At 42.3% G+C, this 19,737-nt stretch overlaps 1 protein-coding gene across 1 annotated transcript in view; it reads left to right on the forward strand.

The window, feature by feature from the left end:
* ZBTB4 (zinc finger and BTB domain containing 4) overlaps positions 1-19,737 on the forward strand; it is a 46,249-nt gene that overhangs the window by 11,283 nt on the left and 15,229 nt on the right. Inside the window, exon 2 of the mRNA XM_070767339.1 lies at positions 9,892-9,971. The gene's annotated coding sequence lies outside the window, so the exon portion shown is untranslated. The remainder of the gene's footprint in view (positions 1-9,891; positions 9,972-19,737) is intronic.

Below are 19,737 nucleotides of genomic sequence, written 5' to 3' on the forward strand. Positions count from 1 at the left end.
AGGATTTTTGACAGGCAGCGTGTTCAGGATGTGCTTCCAAAGGCCCCAAAGCAAATTTTATCTTGTGCAATCCTGTAGAGGGGGTGGGGTGGGGGCTAGGCCTGCCGCCCCTGTTCTTTAAGAGAATTGACAGTTTGGAAGGAACCTTAGAGGTCTTCTAGTCTCACCCTCTGTTTAAACAGGAACATTTACTTAAGGCCACAATGGAGCCCAAAATTTATGTTGATCGGGGAAAATTATTCAGTGAAGTTTGGCTGTTTTATGTCCTTTCCTGACCGGGTTGTTAAGTGAATTGCTCCAGTTGATAAGCGAGTAACCTGGTTGTTAAAGTGAAACTGATTTTGTCACAATCCGTGTGACTCTGGAGACACTGCGACGCATTGTAAGTGTGAGTCAGTTGCTGAGAATGTCGATCCTGTGATTGTGGGGGACGCTTCAAAGGTCGTGGTTGTGAAAGACAGTTGTAAGTCGCCTTTTTTTTCTCAGCACCGTTGTAACTTTGGATGGTTATTAAGTGAACCGTTGCAAGTTGAGGACGACCTGCAACATGCCAGACAGGGTGTCCCAAGTTTTCTTGAAAACTTCCAGTTCTGGTGGCAAGTCGTTCCACTGATTAATTGTTTTCATTGTTAGGAAATTCCTCCTTCGTTCTAGGCTGCTTCTCTCCCTGTTGAATAGAAGTAGAAACAAAAATGGAAATAAACAGAAATAATAGAAATAGAAATAATAGAAGTAAAAATAAGAGAAATAGAAATAAGAGAAATAGAACAACAGAGTTGGAAGGGACCTTTGAGGTCTTCTAGTCCAACCCGAGATACTCTTTCTGGCAAATGACTTTCCAGCCTCCTCTCAAAAGCCTCCACTGATGGAGCTCCACAATTTCTGGTAGCAAACCGTTCCACTGGTTAATTGTCACTGTCAGGAAATTTCTCCTTATCTCTAAATTGCTTCGCTCCTCCGTTAGTTCCCACCAGTTGCATCTTATGTTTTGGAGAATAGCTTGACCCGGCTCCAACTCTTCTTTGGGGCAGCCCCTCAAATATTGGAAGACCACTATCGCGTCCTTCTCTTCATTTAAAATAGACATCTTTCTTTAAAAAAAAATATTGTGGCCACCAGAACTAGAATTCAGTAATTCTAGTTGTTACTAAGGCTTTGCAAAACGGGATTCACCCTCGCTGTCATCTGGATTCGATCTCTCTTCTGTTAATTGCTAAAGATAAGTTTCAAATTCATTGCTTTGCAAATCCCGGGATTTTCCTTTGCTTTCCATGGCTTTTTCTAATTCCCGGCTCTTTTTTTCGTTCTTTCTTTCTCTTTTCTTTCCTTCTTTCTTTCTTTCTTTCTTTCTTTCTCTTTTCTTTCTTTCTTTCTTTCTTTCCTTCCTTCCCTCCCTCCTTCTTTCTTTCTTTCTTTCTCTTTTCTTTCTTTCTCTTTTCTTTCTTTCTTCCTTTCTTTCTCTTTTCTTTCCTTCTTTCTTTCTTTCTCCTTTCTTTCTTTCTTTCTTTCTTTCCTTCCTTCCCTCCCTCCTTCTTTCTTTCTTTCTTTCTTTCTCTTTCTTTCTTTCTTTCTTTCTTTCTCTTTTCTTTCTTTCTTTCTTTCTTTCTCTCTCTTTTCTTTCTTTCTTTCTCTTTTCTTTCTTTCTTTCCTTCCTTCCCTCCCTCCTTTCTTTCTTTCTTTCTCTTTTCTTTCTTTCTTTCTCTTTTCTTTCTTTCTCTTTTCTTTCTTTCTTTCTTTCTTTCTTTCTTTCTTTCTTTCTTTCTTTCTTTCTTTCTTTATTCTTTTCAAATTTATGAAAAACCCAGGCTGCTGAATGCCATTAAGGATGGTGGATACACACAAGGTCTCCTGCTTGAGTAGGGGTGGGTCAGACTAGATGACCTCCAAGCTGTTGTCCATTATATGACATATTTATGTCAAAAATAGTCCAGTTCCCCTCCCCAATTTCATGGGTTTCTACAGGCGGTCCTCGTCTTACGACCGGAACCGACCCTCCAAATTTCTTTCACTAACATAAAGACGCTTCTTCCGCCTGAGTTTCGCTTCAGTTTCGTGACCTTTCTCATGAATCTTTAAGCGGTTGTTAAGCGAATCTTTGCTCGGCCATTTACTGAATTTGGGCTCCCACCCCCATTGCTGGAAGGGGACAGGACCCCTGCAACAGTCATAAATTATAGGTAACAATAGTGACTGAAGTTCCAGGGGAGCTGGGGGGGAAATGTGACTTATGACCATTTTTCACACTTATGACCATTGTGGCATCTCTGGGTCACACGATCAAAATTCAGATGCTTATTTATTTTATTTATTTATTTATTTATTTGATTTGTATGCCGCCCCTCTCCGTAGACTCGGGGCGGCTAACAACAGTAATAAACAGCATGTAACAAATCTAATGTTTAAAATAATTAAAAAACCCTTATTAAAACCAAACATACATACAAACATACCACGCATAAATTGTAGAGGCCTAGGGGGAAGGAATATCTCAGTTCCCCATACCTGATGGCAGAGGTGGGTTTTAAGGAGCTTACGAAAGGCAAGGAGGGTGGGGGCAATTCTGATCTCCAGGGGAAGCTGGTTCCAGAGGGTCGGGGCCACCACAGAGAAGGCTTTTCCCCTGGGTCCTGCCAGACGACATTGTTTAGTTGATGGGACCCGGAGAAGACCGACAATTGACTCGCATTTGTGATTGCTCCATTGTCCCGGTGGGGTCACGTGAGTCCCCTTTGCCGAGCTTCTGACCAGGAAAGTCAATGGAGAAGAGAGATTTGGTTAACAACCAGGTTGTAAATTTTCCATGGGGAGTCCAGGCTCGCTTAACGACAGCTTGATTCACTTAACAACGGTGGCAAAAAGGTCGTAAAACATTGGCTCAACCCATGTTGTCACTTAGCAATGGATATTTTTGGGGTTCAATTATCACTGTAAGTCGAGGACTGCAGGGGGTTAGACTAGAAGACCTCCAGGGCCCCTTTCAGCTCTTGTTATTCTGAACACCTGGTAGAAGGGCCCCCCACTGTGCGCAGAATTAAGGGCCTGCACAAGCGCACCACTGTGCCTACCACCTCTGTCCTACTGTTCTACTATCATTACTTTCCCGTCATTACTTTTCTAATGTTTTATTTATACAAATTACCCTCCTATAATTGTTTGACAAATGTAAATGAATAAAAAATAAAGAAGCCACCATTTGGGGACGAAAGACTTTCTCAAATCACGATTTTTGTCTGGGGGTTTCTTAACAGCTCGAAAGCCTTTGGTGTAGACCGGAAATCCTATGATTATTTTTAGCGCTTGGATTGTTTGGCACTGTGTTGGCGGTTTCACAGCTTCCGTGCCGGTGAATCCAATGACATTCCTTGCTGGCGTTTCGGGGAAAAGGAGGAGGTTTAAAAAAACCCCAAAGAACAAGAAGTGTTTTTCTATTTTTAAGCGACGCTCCAACGATCTTTTTTTAAAAGAAAACAAACAAAGAATTTCTCCAACTTTGGACAAGAAGCAGACTTCATCTCCCAGAATTCCACAGTCAGCTGAGGTTTAAACTGGCTGGGGGAATTCTGGGAGATGATGAAGTTCAACCCCCCCCCCCACCTTAAGTTGCCAACGGGGAGGAAAACCTATTTTAACCAATTGTTTTTTGTTTTAAAGAGAGAGGGTTTTTTGACAAATGTATATTTTTAATATTAGATTTGTTTACATTGTCTTTTTACTGTTGTTAGCTGCCCCGAATTTGCAGAGAGGGGCAGCATACAAATCTAATAAATAAATAATAAATAAATAAATTTTCTTTTGTGTACACTTTGGAGCTTATGCACCAAAGACAAATTCCTTACATGTCCAATCACACTTGGTCAATAAAGAATTATTCTATTCTACATATTCTATTCTATTCCATTCCATTCTATTCTATTCTATTCTATTCTATTCTTGACAAATGTCTTTTTTCTTTTATGTCCACTGAGAGCATTTGCACCAAAGACAAATTCCTTCTGGGTCCAATCACACTTGGCCAATAAACAATTCTATATTCTGTACTTTTTAAAACTTCTATCTTGGGTCTCAGTCCTGGCTAAAGCTTCTCGCAAAATAATCCAGGGTTTTGCAAATGTTATTACTATTATTATTATTTTATTATTTATTTATTTATTTTATTTATTTATTTATTATTTAGATTTGTATGCCGCCCCTCTCCGCGGACTCGGGGCGGCTCACAACAAGGCATAAACAAATCGTAACAAATCCAAATAAATTTAAATATTTAAAAAAGTTTAAAAAGAACCCCAATATACTAACAAGCACACACACAAATATACCATACATAAATTGTACATGCCCGGGGGAGATGTTTCAGTTCCCCCATGCCTGACGACAGAGGTGGGTTTTAAGAATTTTACGGAAGGCAGGGAGAGTAGGGGCAGTTCTAATCTCCAGGGGGAGTTGGTTCCAGAGAGTCGGGGCCGCCACAGAGAAGGCTCTTCCCCTGGGGCCCGCCAACCGACATTGTTTAGTTGACGGGACCCGGAGAAGGCCCACTCTGTGGGACCTAATCAGTCGCTGGGATTCGTGCGGCAGGAGGCGGTCTCGGAGGTATTCTGGTCCAATGCCATGAAGGGCTTTAAAGGTCATAACCAACACTTTGAATTGTGACCGGAAATTGATCGGCAACCAATGCAGACTGCGGAGTGATGGCGAAACATGGGCATACCTAGGTAAGCCCATGACTGCTCTCGCAGCTTCATTCTGCATGATCTGAAGTTTCCGAACACTTTTCAAAGGTAGCCCCATGTAGAGAGCGTTACAGTAGTCGAACCTCGAGGTGATGAGGGCATGAGTGACTGTGAGCAATGAGTCCCGGTCCAGATAGGGCCGCAACTGGTGCACCAGGCGAACCTGGGCAAACGTCCCCCTCGCCACAGCTGCGAGATGTTGTTCTAATGTGAGCTGTGGATCGAGGAGGACGCCCAAGTTGCGGACCCTCTCCGAGGGGGTCAATAATTCCCCCCCCCAGGGTAATGGACGGACAGATGGAATTGTCCTTGGGAGGCAGGACCCACAGCCACTCTGTCTTATCCGGGTTGAGTTTGAGTCTGTTGACACCCATCCAGGCCCCAACAGCCTCCAGACACCGGCACATCACTTCTGCTGCTTCGTTGACTGGACATGGGGTGGAGATGTAAAGCTGGGTATCATCTGCATATTGATGATACCTCACCCCATGCCCTCGGGTGATCTCACCCAGCGGTTTCATGTAGATATTAAATAGCAGGGGGGAGAGGACCGACCCCTGAGGCACCCCACAAGGGAGAGACCTCGGAGTCGACCTCTGGCCCCCCACTAACACCGACTGCGACCGGCCAGAGAGGTAGGAGGACAACCACTGAAGAACAGTGCCCCCCACTCCCAACCCCTCCAGCCGGTGCAGAAGGATACCATGGTCGATGGTATCGAAAGCCGCTGAGAGATCAAGGAGCACCAGGACAGAGGATAAACCCCTGTCCCGGGCCCGCCAGAGATCATCCATCAACGCGACCAAAGCAGTTTCCGTGCTGTAACCGGGTCTGAAACCTGACTGCTGGGGACCTAGTTAATCGGCTTCTTCCAAGGACCGTTGGAGCTGGAGTGCCACCACCTTCTCAACAACCTTCCCCATAGAGGGAAGGTTGGAGACTGGGCGATAGTTATTAAGTACGGCTGGGTCCAGGGAAGGCTTCTTGAGGAGGGGGCGCACAAGCGCTTCTTTATAGAGAGTTGGAAAAACTCCCCTCCCCAAGGAAGCGTTGGTAATCTCCTGGACCCAGCTCCGTGTCACCTCCCTGCTGGCCGAGACCAACCAGGGTGGACACGGATCCAGTAAACAGGTGGCGGAACTCACAGATCCAATGGCCTTGTCCACTTCCTAAACAAACTCTTCTAATCGCTTTTCGTGGCTTTTAACCCCTTCTTGGGGAAAACACTAATGTTCCCACCCTTCAAAAAAAATCAGGGTGTTTGAAGGTTGTAGGAATTGGCAAAAAACCCTATGAATTCTAGTTAGAAGGAGGAATTGAAGGGAGGGAAAAAATAAATAGAGATGAGTTGGGTAAGTGAGGGATGGGGAGGAAAAATCTGCGTAGTCGCAGACATTTTCAGTAGATTCGACAATGTAAAGTAATAGAATAGTGGGTGTATATGTAGAATGTAATATATATATATATATATATATACACACACACACACACACACACATATATAAGAAGGTATCGAAGCTTAATGTAAGGTTGAGTAAGTAGTCATATTAGAATGTTATGATAGAAATAATTATTTCCAATAAGTTTAAATACGAAAAAAAAGAGAAATATGTTATCAAAATCATTTTTGAATCAAATTTTATTATAGTCGGTATTGGAATTGTTATATCCATAGATATTATTTTCACTTAAAATGGTCAAAGATGAGATGAGTTTATTACTTTTAGGAAATGAAGGATAGGTATTTTTTTTGCTGTAGTCCATTTATACCAGCTGTCCCATATTTTATAATAATCTGAGTCCTTTTTGTCTTGAATCTCCATTGTAATTTTGGACATCTCTGCAGATTCCATAATTTTAGTAATGATTGTTAATATTGAGGTGTTTTTTTTCTTGTTTCCAAAATTGGGCATATGAAATTCTTGCTGCCCCTAAGATCTGTAAGATGAGATAGTTTTCTGATTGAGTAAGTTTCTGCCTAAATATACCTAACAAGTATGCTTCAGGTTTAAGTAGTAAATTAATTGACATAACTTGGTCTATTAAACTTTTAATATTTTTCCAATTTTTTTTGGCATAGGTGCAAATCCATCATAAGTGGTAGTATGTTCCTGGTTTTATTTTGCATTTCCAGCAGTTAGGGGACAAATTTGGAAACATTTTGGATAATCTTGCTGGAGAGAGGTTTCTTTATAAGACATTGCTAATAGTCATCTTATAATTTGTGGTCCATGTTTTTTCCTATTCTATTAAATTAATTGTATAGCCGAAATTTTGGGCCCAGGCGATCATACATCCTTTGACTTGCTCTTCAAAATTGTCATACATTAGTAGATAGTTATAAAGTTTAGAATAGAATAGAATAGAATAGAATTTTATTGGCCAAGTGTGATTGGACACACAAGGAATTTGTCTTGGTGCAGATGCTCTCAGCGTCCATAAAATAAAATATACATTTGTCAAGAATCATGAGGTACAGCACTTAATGATTGTCATAGGGGTCAAATAAGCAATGAAGAAGCAATATTAATAAAAATCTTAGGATATAAGCAACAAGTTACAGTCATGCAGTCAATGGGAGGAAATGGGTGATAGAATGGTTTAGAAATCATTTTTGGTGTTGGACCGAAAAATATTGAATCTATTGCGTTATTTTTTTGAAATCCAAATTTTTTTGTGTGTTCATTATATTTTGAATTGATTTGTAAGTATGTTAACCAATCTAAGTTTATTCCTATGTTTTGTAATTGATGTTTTGATAAAAGAATGTTGTTTTTGTCTAGTAGATGTTGGTATGTTAGTAATTTGGCTGGGGGGGGGGGAAATTAGGGTAGATAATTAGTTTGGTTGGTGATTGAATTGTAGAGATTTCTCTTTATAAGATGCCAAGTTGTTATTAGAGTTTTTCGTAGGTAGTGGTGTTTAAAGTAGTATTTGGGTATTTTATGGGAGTCCATCATTAAGAATGAATGCCTTCAATAGTTAGCAATCTTTTGTTTTTAAGGGTCACCCAATCTCTTAACATAGTTAAGATCGCTGCTTGATAGTACAGTATAGATTAGAATTTGGAAGTCCAGGGCCACCTCTAATTCTATGATCCTGAAGATTTTTAAATTTTATTCTGGCCTTCTTCTTTGCCCATATGAATTTCCGTATTTCTTTATGTAGTGTTTCAAAGAAATATTTATTTAAGCTTGTTGGGGCAACTTGGAAAAGGTATAAGAATCTTGGCAAAATATTGGATTTGATGGCAAATATTTTTCCCATCAAAGATAATTTTAGTTTAGACCATAATAAATAAATCTTTTGGAACATCTTTGAGTAATTGATCATAATTGTCTTTTTTTATAGTGCTATAATTTGAAGTCATCCATACACCCAAATATTTAATATTTTTTTGACAGTTTTTATATTAATCAAGTCTTCAAGAAACCTATGAATTCTATTTATCCCAAACATCCAACAGAGGTTTCCAAGGTGTTGCTAATGAGGAATATAATTTTAATCAAAGTCCTTTCCGGATGGTCGAAAATTTCCCGTGCTTTTTTCTTTCTCATGTCTCCTCCAAGGCTGTTTTTTTTAAAAAAACAACAACAACTCATATATTGTCGGTTGCAACATCTGTACATTACGAAGGTGACTTCTTGGGCTTGTCTCTTGCAAAAATTGCAGCATAAACACTGACAGACTCCGAAACCTCCCCAGTTGAGCCATTTTGTGAAAAGCAAAACAAGTCAAGCTGGAGATCGTTTTTGCAAAAAAAATTCCCCAAGCCAGCCAGCCGGCCAACAAGCTGCTGGGCTCTGGACAAAATGCAAATTATTTTGTTATTCAAACACTCGAAGGTGGGGTGGGAGGGCCGGTCAGAACTGTGAAGGGTTTGAATTGAGTAATGGGGTGCCTCTTTTGTCTGTCCATCTGTTTATACTGTATTTATCTGTCTCTCTGTCCATGTATCTATTATCTCTATTACCTACTTTATGTTTTTATCTATTATCTCTTATCTCTTTATCTTTCTCTCTAATCTAATCTACCAGCTCTATGTATTCTCTCTCTCTCTTTATATATATTATCTATGTCTCCATCATCTATTCTGTCTCTGTCTTCTACCTACCTATCTACCTACCTATCTTGTCTGTCTGTCTGTCTGGCTGTGTCTGTCTATCTATCTGTCTGTCTGTCTGTCTGCCTGCCTGCCTACCTATATACTCTAGGAATCTGTTATCTGCTTGTCTGGCTTTCTATCTCTATCCATCTATCCATCTATCTATCCACCCACCCACCCACCCACCTACCTATCTTGTCTGTCTGTCTGTCTGTCTGTCTGTCTGTCTATATCTATCTATCTATCTATCTATCTATCTATCTATCTATCTATCTATCTATCTATCTATCTATCTATCTATCTATCTATCTATCTACCTACCTACTTACCTACCTACCTACCTACCTACCTACCTACCTGTCCACCCACCCACCCACCTACCTACCTATCTTGTCTATCTATCTATCTACCTACCTACCTGTCCGTCCGTCCGTCTGCCCACCCACTCACCCATCTACCTACCTATATAGTCTAGGCATCTGTTATCTGCTTGTCTGGCTTTCTATTTCTATCCATCCATCCATCCATCCATCATCTATCTATATCTACCTACCTACCTACCTATCTTGTCTGTCTGTCTATCTATCTACCTACCTACTTACCCTCCCTCCCACCCACCCACCCACCCACCCACCCACCCACCCACCTATCTATCTATCTATCTATCTATCTATCTATCTATCTATCTATCTATCTCTACTTACCTGCCTACCTACCTACCTACCTATCCATCCACCCACCTACCTACCTACCTACCTACCTACCTATATAGTCTAGGCATCTGTAATCTGCTTGCCTGCCTTTCTATCTCTATCCATCTGTCCGTCTGTCTGTCTGTCCGTCCATCCATCCGTCCGTCCATCCATCTATCTACATCTATATCATCTATCTCTTTGTCTCTATTATTTATCCGCCTATTTCTGGTTCTCTCCCCCTCCCTCTTTCCCCATCTCCCTCTCTCTCTGTGTTGTCTCACTGACTCTTAGATTTATTCACTTCCCTCCTGTGATTCTGGGTGGTTTTACAATAAAAACAATATTTTCTTTTCTTCTGCAGAGGGTCCATTCTGTCCCCATTGGGAGGAAGGAGCATGACGAGGTGCCCGGATGCCCGCTAGCTCTGGTCAGCTGGTCTAGGTAAGGCAATGTCCTTCCTTTGATGTCACTTGAGGGGGTCTTACGGAGGGCTCTTCTGGGACAAGGGCTCTGGGGGGTTAGGGCCACCATTCCCCAGGTCCCCCCTCTGGCGTGGTCTTCTGGGTGGGAGCCCCAGAACTACGTCTTGCAAGGTCTGGTCTAGCTCACACTGTCTTTATGGAAATGGCGGGTTTCCGGTTCCAATCTCCATAGCAACCAGGGCTATGTAGGCCAGCCATTTATCTCTGCGGCAACAGTGCCAGGACGTAGGCCGGACCCCAAATCAAGGCCTTGATAGCCAATGTCTGCTTGGGGTGTGGTGTGGGGGTGGGGGTCAGTTATGGAGCATATTTATTTATGATTTACTTATTTATTAATTGGCCTTATATGCATCCCCTCTCCAAGGACTTACAACATATAAAAAGAAACAACGAAATGCAATTTATTTTTAATTTATTGTTGTAAGCTGCCCTGAGTCCTTTGGGACTGGGTGGCATAGAATTCAAATAAAATAAATGTAAAATATAAAATATAAAGTCTACGGAGAGGGGCGGCATACAAATCTAATAAATAATAATAAATAATAATTATAAAATATAAAATAATTAAAAAATATAAAATAATATAAAATGTAAAATGTAAAATATAAAAAAATATGAAATGTAAAATAAGATAAAAGATAAAAGATAAAAGATAAAAAAATATAAAAGATAAAATATAGCTAGCTAAGTAGCTAAATTCAATTAATTAAAACAAGCAAACAAGCTATAATCCCCAGTTAAGTTAAAAATCAATCAGACACATTCAGACAACAGCCCTATAGATATTCGTAGGACAGGGGGCTGAGATCTAATCACCCCAAGCCTGGTCACACAGGTGAATCTTCAGACTCTTACGCAAGGCAAGGAGGGTGGGGGCAGTGTGAATCTCTGGGGGTAGCTGATTCCAGAGGGCCGGGGCCCCCACAGAGAAGGCTCTTCCCCTAGGCCCTGCCAGCTGGTATTGTCTGAGGAGACCAACTCTATGGGACCTCACCGGTCGCTGGGACTCATGCAGCAGAAGGCGGCCCCACAGGTAATCTGGCCCGATACCATAAAGGGCTTTATGGACCATTACCAACATTTGAATTGCATCCAGAAACCAATTGGCAGCCAATGCAGTTTGCATGGGCATGTATAGGAAGGCCCATGACCGCTCGCATAGCCGCATTTTGCACAATTTGCAGTTTCCGAACACTCTTCAAAGGTAGCCCCATGTAGAGAGCGTTGCAGTAGTCGAGCCTCGAGGTGATGAGGGCATGAGTGACTGTGAGCAGTGACAAATAGGGCCGCAACTGGTGCACCAGGCGAACCTGGGCAAATGCCCCCCTCGCCACAGCCGACAAATGGTGTTGCAAGGTCAGCTGTGGGTCGAGGAGGACCCCCAGCTCTTCCTCACCCCCTTCTTTTTTAAGCTTCTCAATGCCTTCCACCATCGGTTTCTTCTTAAAATTCCTTGTGGCTTGGAACGATGCTGAAGGCCTGCATCCCGTTCCCGTGGCAACATCAAAGGCAGCCAGGATTTGGGCTCTCTTGCTACTGTGGGGTGGGGGGCGTGGGGTGGCGTGGAGGGGGGGTGGAGGGTGACTACAATTCCCAGCCAGAGCCTTAACCCAGACATCCCAAGAACCCAGGTTTGGGGGTCCAGCAAGGCTGGTGGTGGCTTCCAAAGTTGGCTTCTCGGAGTCAACGATGTTGGCGTTTCAAACCCAGCTCCCTTTCACCAAGAACGGGGATGGGAAGGAGACGACCCAGCCAGTGAAGGGCTGCTCCTCTTCGGCACTACTGGGGTGCCCTCAGAGGCGGTCGCAGGTGTGTGTCTGGCAGATGCGTGCATCCCTGTCGACGCAAGGCTTTGCTTCTGCGCATGTGCAGCAAGTGAAATCGTGTGTGAGGATGCGTGCATGGGAAAGGTGTTGGTGATTTTCACCAATATTTTTGCTTCTGTGAAAAAAAAATTGGTTGAAATCACACATGTGAAAAAACAAAAAATTGGCAAAAATCACTGAAATCGCACATGTACAGAAATAAAAAAATGATTTTCACCATTTTTTTGTTTCTGTACATGTGTGATGTCAGTTATTTTTTGCCAATTCCTTGTTTTTTCACATGCGTAGATTTCAACCAATTATTTTTCACAGAAGCAAAAATATTGGAGCAAAAAATCAGTGAAAAATCACCAAAATCGCGCATGGGCAGAAGCAAAAAATCAACAAAAAATAACTGAAATTGCACATGCACAGAAGCAAAAAAAAATAGCAAAAAAATCACTGAAATCGCGCATGCGCAGAATTAGAGAATTGGTTAAAAATCACCAAACTTGCACATGTGCAGAAGCAAAAAACCAGCGAAAATCACCAAAATTGCGCATGCATACTAGCAAAAAATAGATGAAACTCACCAAAATCTTGCCTGACGCACGCATCATCACACAACATTTCACTAGTTGTGCATGTGCAGAAGCCAAATCTCACGTGGGGGGCACTTTGTGGGGGCAGGTGTGCAGCATCATGCACATCCTGGAATTTTCTACTGGGGACGGACCACCTGATTCTCCGCTCAGCTTTTGAGATTGGTTCCCATGATAGGGGTGGGGGTCTTCACGAAGGAGCCTACAGGCCATATTTTATAGACACATAGAAACATAGAAGTCAGACGGCAGAAAAAGACCTCTTGGTCCATCTAGTCTGCCCTTATATTATTTCCTGTGTTTTATCTTAGGATGGATCTATGTTTATCCCAGGCATGTTTACATTAAGTTACTGTGGATTTATCTTCCACGTCTGCTGGAAGTTTGTTCCAAGCATCTACGACTCTTTCAGTCAAAGAATATTTTCTCACGTGGCTTCTGACCTTTTCCCCAACTAACTTCAGATTGTGTCCCCTTGTTCTTGGGTTCACTTTCCTATTAAAAACACTTCCCTCCTGGACCTTATTTAACCCTTTAATATATTTAAATGTTTCGATCATGTCCCCCCTTTTCCTTCTGTCCTCCAGACTCAACAGATGGAGTTCATGAAGTCTTTCCTGATACGTTTTATGCTTCAGACCTTCCACCATTCTTGTAGCCCGTCTTTGGACCTGTTCAATTTAATCCATCTCTTTTTGTAGGTGAGGTCTCCAGAACTGGGCACAGTATTATTCCAAATGGGGTCTCACCAGCGCTCTATACAGTGGGATCACAATCTCCCTCTTCCTGCTTGTTATACCTCTAGCTATGCAGCCAAGCATCCTACTTGCTTTCCCTACTGCCTGACTGCACTGTTCACCCGTTTTGAGACTGTCAGAAATCACGACCCTTATCAATCTCTTTTTGTAGGTGAAGTCTCCAGAACTGAGCACAATATTCCAACCCAGTATCAGTTCTTTCACTTTATTTTCATTCATCATGTTCATCCGCATCGCCATCATTTCCAACTGAATGTGTCCACCATGGACCGGTACCAGTTTTGCATTGTCCATTTTGTTGCATCCTCCCAACCTGAAACTATTCACGGCTTGGGCACTTTCTGTAGCTGCTTCTCTAATTTCTCTGAATTCACCCACCCCCCTCCTTCTTACTAATGTGGCCCTCTCCTTTGGAATCACCCGTTTTATATACTGCTCCAAAAATATATATTTAAAACAGAATCCCGGGTTGACGTGATTCCCCGTTTGCGACCTTTTCATCCGCTTCCGGCGGGAGTGGGAGGGGCAGATTCCTTTAACGACCATGCGATTCACTTTACAACCTCAGGGATTTGCTCCCCCCCCCAAATCCCTCAGGGATTTGTGCCCCCCCCAAAAAAAACAGTTGTAAAAAATAAGATGCAATTTATTGACCAAACAGCCTTGTTTAAGCGATCTTTAGGTTGCGACCCCAATTTTAGTCATAAGTGAGAGGACTATCCCTACAGCAGTGCTCGACTTAATGACAATTCATTTAGTGACTGTTTGAAGTTACGATGTCCCTGGGGGAGGAAAGGCGACTTACGACCCTTTTGCCCAGTTAATGGCGGTTACAGCCGTTCTGTGGTCACCTGATCAAAATTCAGACACTTGGTCACGTGACTCGTAGTTACGACGGTTGCAGTGATCCGCTTTTGCGACGGTCGGACAAGCAAAACCAAGGGGGGAAGCCCGATTCAGTTAACAAAGACCGACAGCCGAGCCTGTTCCCCCAACTGGATTTTTCTTTCCTCCTCAGCGGACGATCGAAATCTTTATTTATCTTTCCTCCGACTTCACTCGGAGCAAGATACGTGGGATTTTCCAAGAAGGGAGGCTGCTTCGGCCAAGGTCGTCTCCTGAGTTGGTATCGAGGCAGGAGGGGGGGGGGGCGGGAGCAGATTTTAAAGGGGGGGGCTTTACCTGGAAGCCTTCTTCTGAAGCCCCTATTTATTTATTTTTTAATTTATCAAGCCGACACCCGGCCCTTCTCGCCAAAGGCAAATGTTTGCATTGCGATATTGCTACATCTGGCGCCAGGATGAACAAAGCAGCAGGCTCTCCAAATTTGGGGGGGGGATCTTATTTTTTAAAATATTTTATTTTGAGAGGCCCAAATTCGGGTTCCTGCCTTTTGAAGCATGCTTCTTTTTCTCTTTCTCTTTGTCTGTCTCTGTTTCTGTTCTCTTGCTTCTGTCTTTCTCTCCCTTTCCATCTTTTTCTTTCTCTTTCTCTCTTTCTCTATCCCTTTCTCTTTTTCTCTTGTTTCTCTCCCCCCCTCTGTCTCTTTCTCTTTCCCCTCCTATTCTTTCTCTCTCTTTCTCTCTCTTTGTCTCTTTTTCTTTCTTTCCCTCTCTTTGCGTGTCTGTTTTTCTTTTCTCTCTTTTCTCTGTCTTTCCCTTTCTATCTTTCTCTTTCACTCTCTCTTCTCCCCCCTCTCTTTCTCTCTCTCTCTCTTTCTCTGTCAGTCTTTCTTTTCCTTTTCTCCCTCTCTTGCTCTTTTTTGTCTTTCTCTCCTTTCCATCTTTTTCTTTCTTTCTTTCTCTTCCTCTCTTTCTGTCCCTTCCTTTTTCTCACTTTCTCTGTCTATCTCTGTCTCTCTCCCTCTCTTTCTCCCTCTTTCTCTCCCTTTCCCTCTCTCTCTGTCTGTCTTTCCCCCTTCTCTTTTCTCTGTATTTCTCTCTGTGTCTTTTTCTCTTTTTCTTTTCTCTCTATTCTGTCTTTTTTCCTTTCCATCTTCTTCTTTCTCTTTCCCTCTTTTTCTCTCTCTTTCTCTGTCTCTTTCTCTCTCTCTTTGTGTGTCTGTTTTTCTTTTCTCTGCCTTTCTCTCCCTTTCCATCTTTCTCTCTCTCTTCTCCCCCCTCTCTTTCTCTCTCTCTCTTTCTGTCAGTCTTTCTTTTTCTTTTCTCTCTCTCTCTCTTTCGCTTTCTCTCTTTTTTGTCTTTCTCTCCTTTCCATCTTTCTCTTTCTCTCTCTTTCTCTTCCTCTCTTTCTGTCCCTGCCTTTTTCTTGCTTTCTCTTTGTCTCTTTGTCTTCTCCCTCTCCCTCTCTTCCTCTTTCTTTCTCTCTTTCTCTCCCCTTGCCTTTTCGCAGTGTCCTGCTTCGGGCTTTGCAATTCGTTGTCCATGTTGGCGCAACAATCCCGCTGCTGTTCTCCCCCCCCCCGGTCTCCCCCCCCTCCCCTTTTGCTGCTTCCCATCCAATCTGCTGACATCAGCCTCCATGACTCACAAGCAACCCAGCTCTATTTTAAAAAAAAAAAAAATCCGCTCTGCCTTTTAAAAAAAACCCGGCTTGGGCATGATGCCATCCCTCAACGCGCTTTCCGTTGGGCCCAATCCCACCAACTCTGGCGCAGCCAAAATAGAATCCCTTCTGTAGCTTCCCTTGAGTGGCCTGGGCACGTGGCGTGGGCACGCACGGAGGGGGAGGGGGATGAGTGCAATTTTAATTTTTTTTTAAAAAAATATTTTGCTCTTCCCCCTCCCTCCCGGCCATGGGTGAAAATGTTTGCCAATGTGGGGGGAGCATTACGCAAGGTATGACAATGAGTGACTCTTCCCAGATAACACACATGAGACCGTGGGGGGGCCTTTTTCTTAAAAAATAAAAATATATATTTAAAATCTTTATTAGGGAAGAAACAACAAGAACAAAATATATATATATATATTTATTATTCATTTTATTATTTTATTAATTAGATTTGTATACCGCCCGTCTTCGAGGACTCGGGGCAGCTTACAACATAATAAAAATAGTAGACGATATCAAATCTGAAATCCAATTAATATACGTAGTTAATTACTCTAAAAACCCTGGAACATTTAAAAATCATTCATTCACATTATTATTATTATTATTATTATTATTATTATTATTATTATTATTTATTATTATTATTATTTATTAGATTTGTATGCCGCCCCTCTCCGTAGACTCGGACTTTTTAATAGGAAAGTGAACCCAAGAACAAGGGGGCACAATCTGAGGATAGTTGGGGGAAAGATCAGAAGCAACGTGAGAAAATATGATTTGATTGAAAGAGTAGTAGATGCTTGGAACAAACTTCCAGCAGACGTGGTTGGTAAATCCACAGGAACTGAATGTAAACATGCCTGGGATAAACATAGATCCATCCTAAGATAAAATATAGGAAATAGTATAAGGGCAGACTACATGGACCAGGAGGCCTTTTTCTGCTGTCAGTCTTCTAGGTTTCTAGGTTTCTAATCTATTTCAAAGACATGTCAACCAATCTGTTGACTATCCAATCACGCAGCCTTATAACATTTCTACTATTTACTGAAATTTTAAATAGTAATCGGTTTATTTAATTTGAATTTAGAATTCTAAAACGGAAAGTCTATTCCGGTGTTATAGTCTGTTAAATCAGTGTTTCCCAACCTTGGCTACTTAAAGATATCTGGACTTCAACTCCAAGAATTCCCCAGCCCGCATTCGCTGGCTGGGGAATTCTGGGAGTTGAAGTCCAAATATCTTCAAGTGTCCAAGGTTGGGAAACACTGTGTTAAATTACCTAGGGGACGTTTCATGACCCAGCTAGGCAACATAATCAGGACTTGAAGGCAGGGGAAGGTTTACAGAGAAGGAAGAGAGTTCTGACTTTTTGAATGCTCTCTGAGCTTGGGGGCGGTTTCGTGCAGACGTTTCGTAACCCAACTAGGAAACTTCATCAGTGCTCAAAGGAAGACTAGGTTTTTTGGGTTTTTTTGCAGACGTTACACAAGCTGACTAGGTAGTGAATTTATGCACTGATGATGTTAATGAAATGTCTGCAAGAAACCAACTCAGGTAAATTTATTTATTTCTTTATTTAGAACGAGATGGGTCAAATGAGGAGCCGGATTGTGGGGGCCATAGGCTGGGGGCTCTGTTAAAAAAGTGCCATTGCTGACATGTTGTAAGCCGCCCTGAGTCTAAGGAGAAGGGCGGCATAAAAATGGAATAAACAAACAAACAAACTCAGGTAGATGTATTTATTTATTATAATTAATTAATTAATTAGTTAGTTAGTTAGATTTGTATGTCGCCCCTTTCTGTAGACTCGGGCAGCTCACAACAACAATAAAAAACAATGTACAACAAATCTAATATTTAAAAATATCTAAAAGCCCCTTATTTAAAAAGCGAGACATACACACAAACAAACCATGCATAAACTATATAGGCCCGGGGGAGATGTCTCAGTCCCCCCATGCCTGACGGCAGAGGTGGGTTTTGAGGAGTTTACGAAAGGCAAGGAGGGTGGGGGCAATCCTAATCTCCGGGGTGAGCTGGTTCTAGAGAGTCGGGGCTGCCACAGAGAAGGCTCTACCCCTGGTTCCTGCCAGACAACATTGTTTAGTCGACGGGACCTGGAGAAGGCCAACTCTGTGGGACCTAACTGGTTGCTGGGATTCGTGCGGCAGAAGACGGTTCAGGAGGTATTCTGAAGAAATCCAAGGACTCCAACTTTCTAGTTCTGGTCCCCAAACCTCCAGGTGGACAGAATGGAACTGTAGAAGGTGCAAAAAAGGGCAACAAGAAGGATCCAAGGAATGTAGCCCCTCCCTTAGGAAACCCGGTTGCCTTGGTCTCTTCAGCCTTGAAAGAGGGCGTTTAAGGGGTGACTTGATCGAAGTGCATAAAATCCTGCATGGGACAGAAAAGGTGGAGAGAGAAAAATCCTTTTCTCTCTCACACAATACTAGGATGAGGGTCCCCTCCCTAAAGCTCAGAGGTAAGAAAGTGAGGACAAATCAAGGGAAATATTTCTTCACCCAGAGGGTCCTTGGTTGGTGGGATTCCCTTCCAGAAGAGGTCGTGACAGCCGTCAGCCTGCAGAGCTTCAAGGCAGGATGAGACAGATTCAGGGATGCCAAGTGTATCATAGGTGGTGATTGAAACGGATGTCTATGTGCTGCCTCTGTGTGGGTGGAGGCAGGCAGGATTCCCTCGGGTTCCATTGGTTGGGGGTCAGGGGAGAGGGAGAGTCTTGCCTTCTCTTTCTGCTCAAGATCCCCATGGACAACTGGGGGGCCACTATGGGACACAGAATGCTGGACTCGATGGGCTTTGGCCTGATTCAGCAGGGCTCTTCCTCTGTTTTTAGGTTCCTCTCTGCAAACTCTGCTCCCTTCTGATGGCATTCCCTAGTTGGGTCGTAAAACGGCTGCCAGGAAAACACCCCCCTCAGGCAAGGCCCTGCACTTCAACCCTGAGCTCCACCTATTCTCCTTCGGAGGACGTCCTAGAGCAGCAATGGTGAACCTTTTTTGGTGGGGGGTCGTGTGCCAAAATGTGTTTGTGTGCTTGTGTACTAGCACATGCCCACAACCCTTCCCTCCTCCCCCATGCTGCACCCGCATCCCTGCGCCTGCCCAAGGGCCTCTCTTGAACCTTGGTAGGTGAAAACAAAAAAATCATCAAACAGAACAACCAGAACTTTGGAAAAACAGACTTCCGGTTTGCACGTTGTGCTGTTTTTCACACTAAGGAGCCTTCAGGAAGTTTCCCTGAACCCTCTGGAATGCCAAAAAACCAGCACAACAATGGACAAACCGGAAGTTCAGAAAACACACTTCCACAAAGACTCCGGAGTGCAGAAATCAGCACAACGGGCAACCCGGAAGTGCATTTTTCCGAACTTCCGGTTTGTCCATTGGGTGATTTGCTTCAGGGAGGCTTCCTTAGAGCCTCCTGGGGCCAAAACGGCCTTCCCCAAGCTGATACAGGGCAAAGGGTCGCGTGCCCTCCGATATGGCTCGCCATCACAGTCCATTTATTTATTTGTTTGTTCATTAATTATTTAATAATTAATTAAATTAATTAATTATTTAATGAATTAATTATGGTATTAATTAATTTATGTATGGTTTGTTTGCGATGTATGATTGTTTTTATATTAATGGGGTTTAAACTGTTTTTTAATCATTAGATTTGTACTGTAATTAATTAATTAATTAGATTTGTATGCCGCCCCTCTCCTCAAACTCGCGGCGGCTCACAACAATAATAAAACAGTGTACAATGAACAAATCTAATATTTAAAAGAAAATATCTAAAAACCTATTATTTAAAAAACATACAACACAAGTATACCATATATAAAACTATATAAGCCTGGGGGAGATGTCTCAATTCCCCCCATGCCTGGCGATATTATTATTATTATTATTATTATTATTATTATTATTATTATTATTATTATTATTATTGATATTATTATTATTGATATTAATATTGATATTAATATTAATATTAATATTAATATTATTGATATTGATATTAATATTAAT

The sequence above is a fragment of the Erythrolamprus reginae genome, chromosome Z (genome assembly GCF_031021105.1).
Source record: "Erythrolamprus reginae isolate rEryReg1 chromosome Z, rEryReg1.hap1, whole genome shotgun sequence".
In the NCBI taxonomy this organism is placed as follows: domain Eukaryota; kingdom Metazoa; phylum Chordata; class Lepidosauria; order Squamata; family Dipsadidae; genus Erythrolamprus; species Erythrolamprus reginae.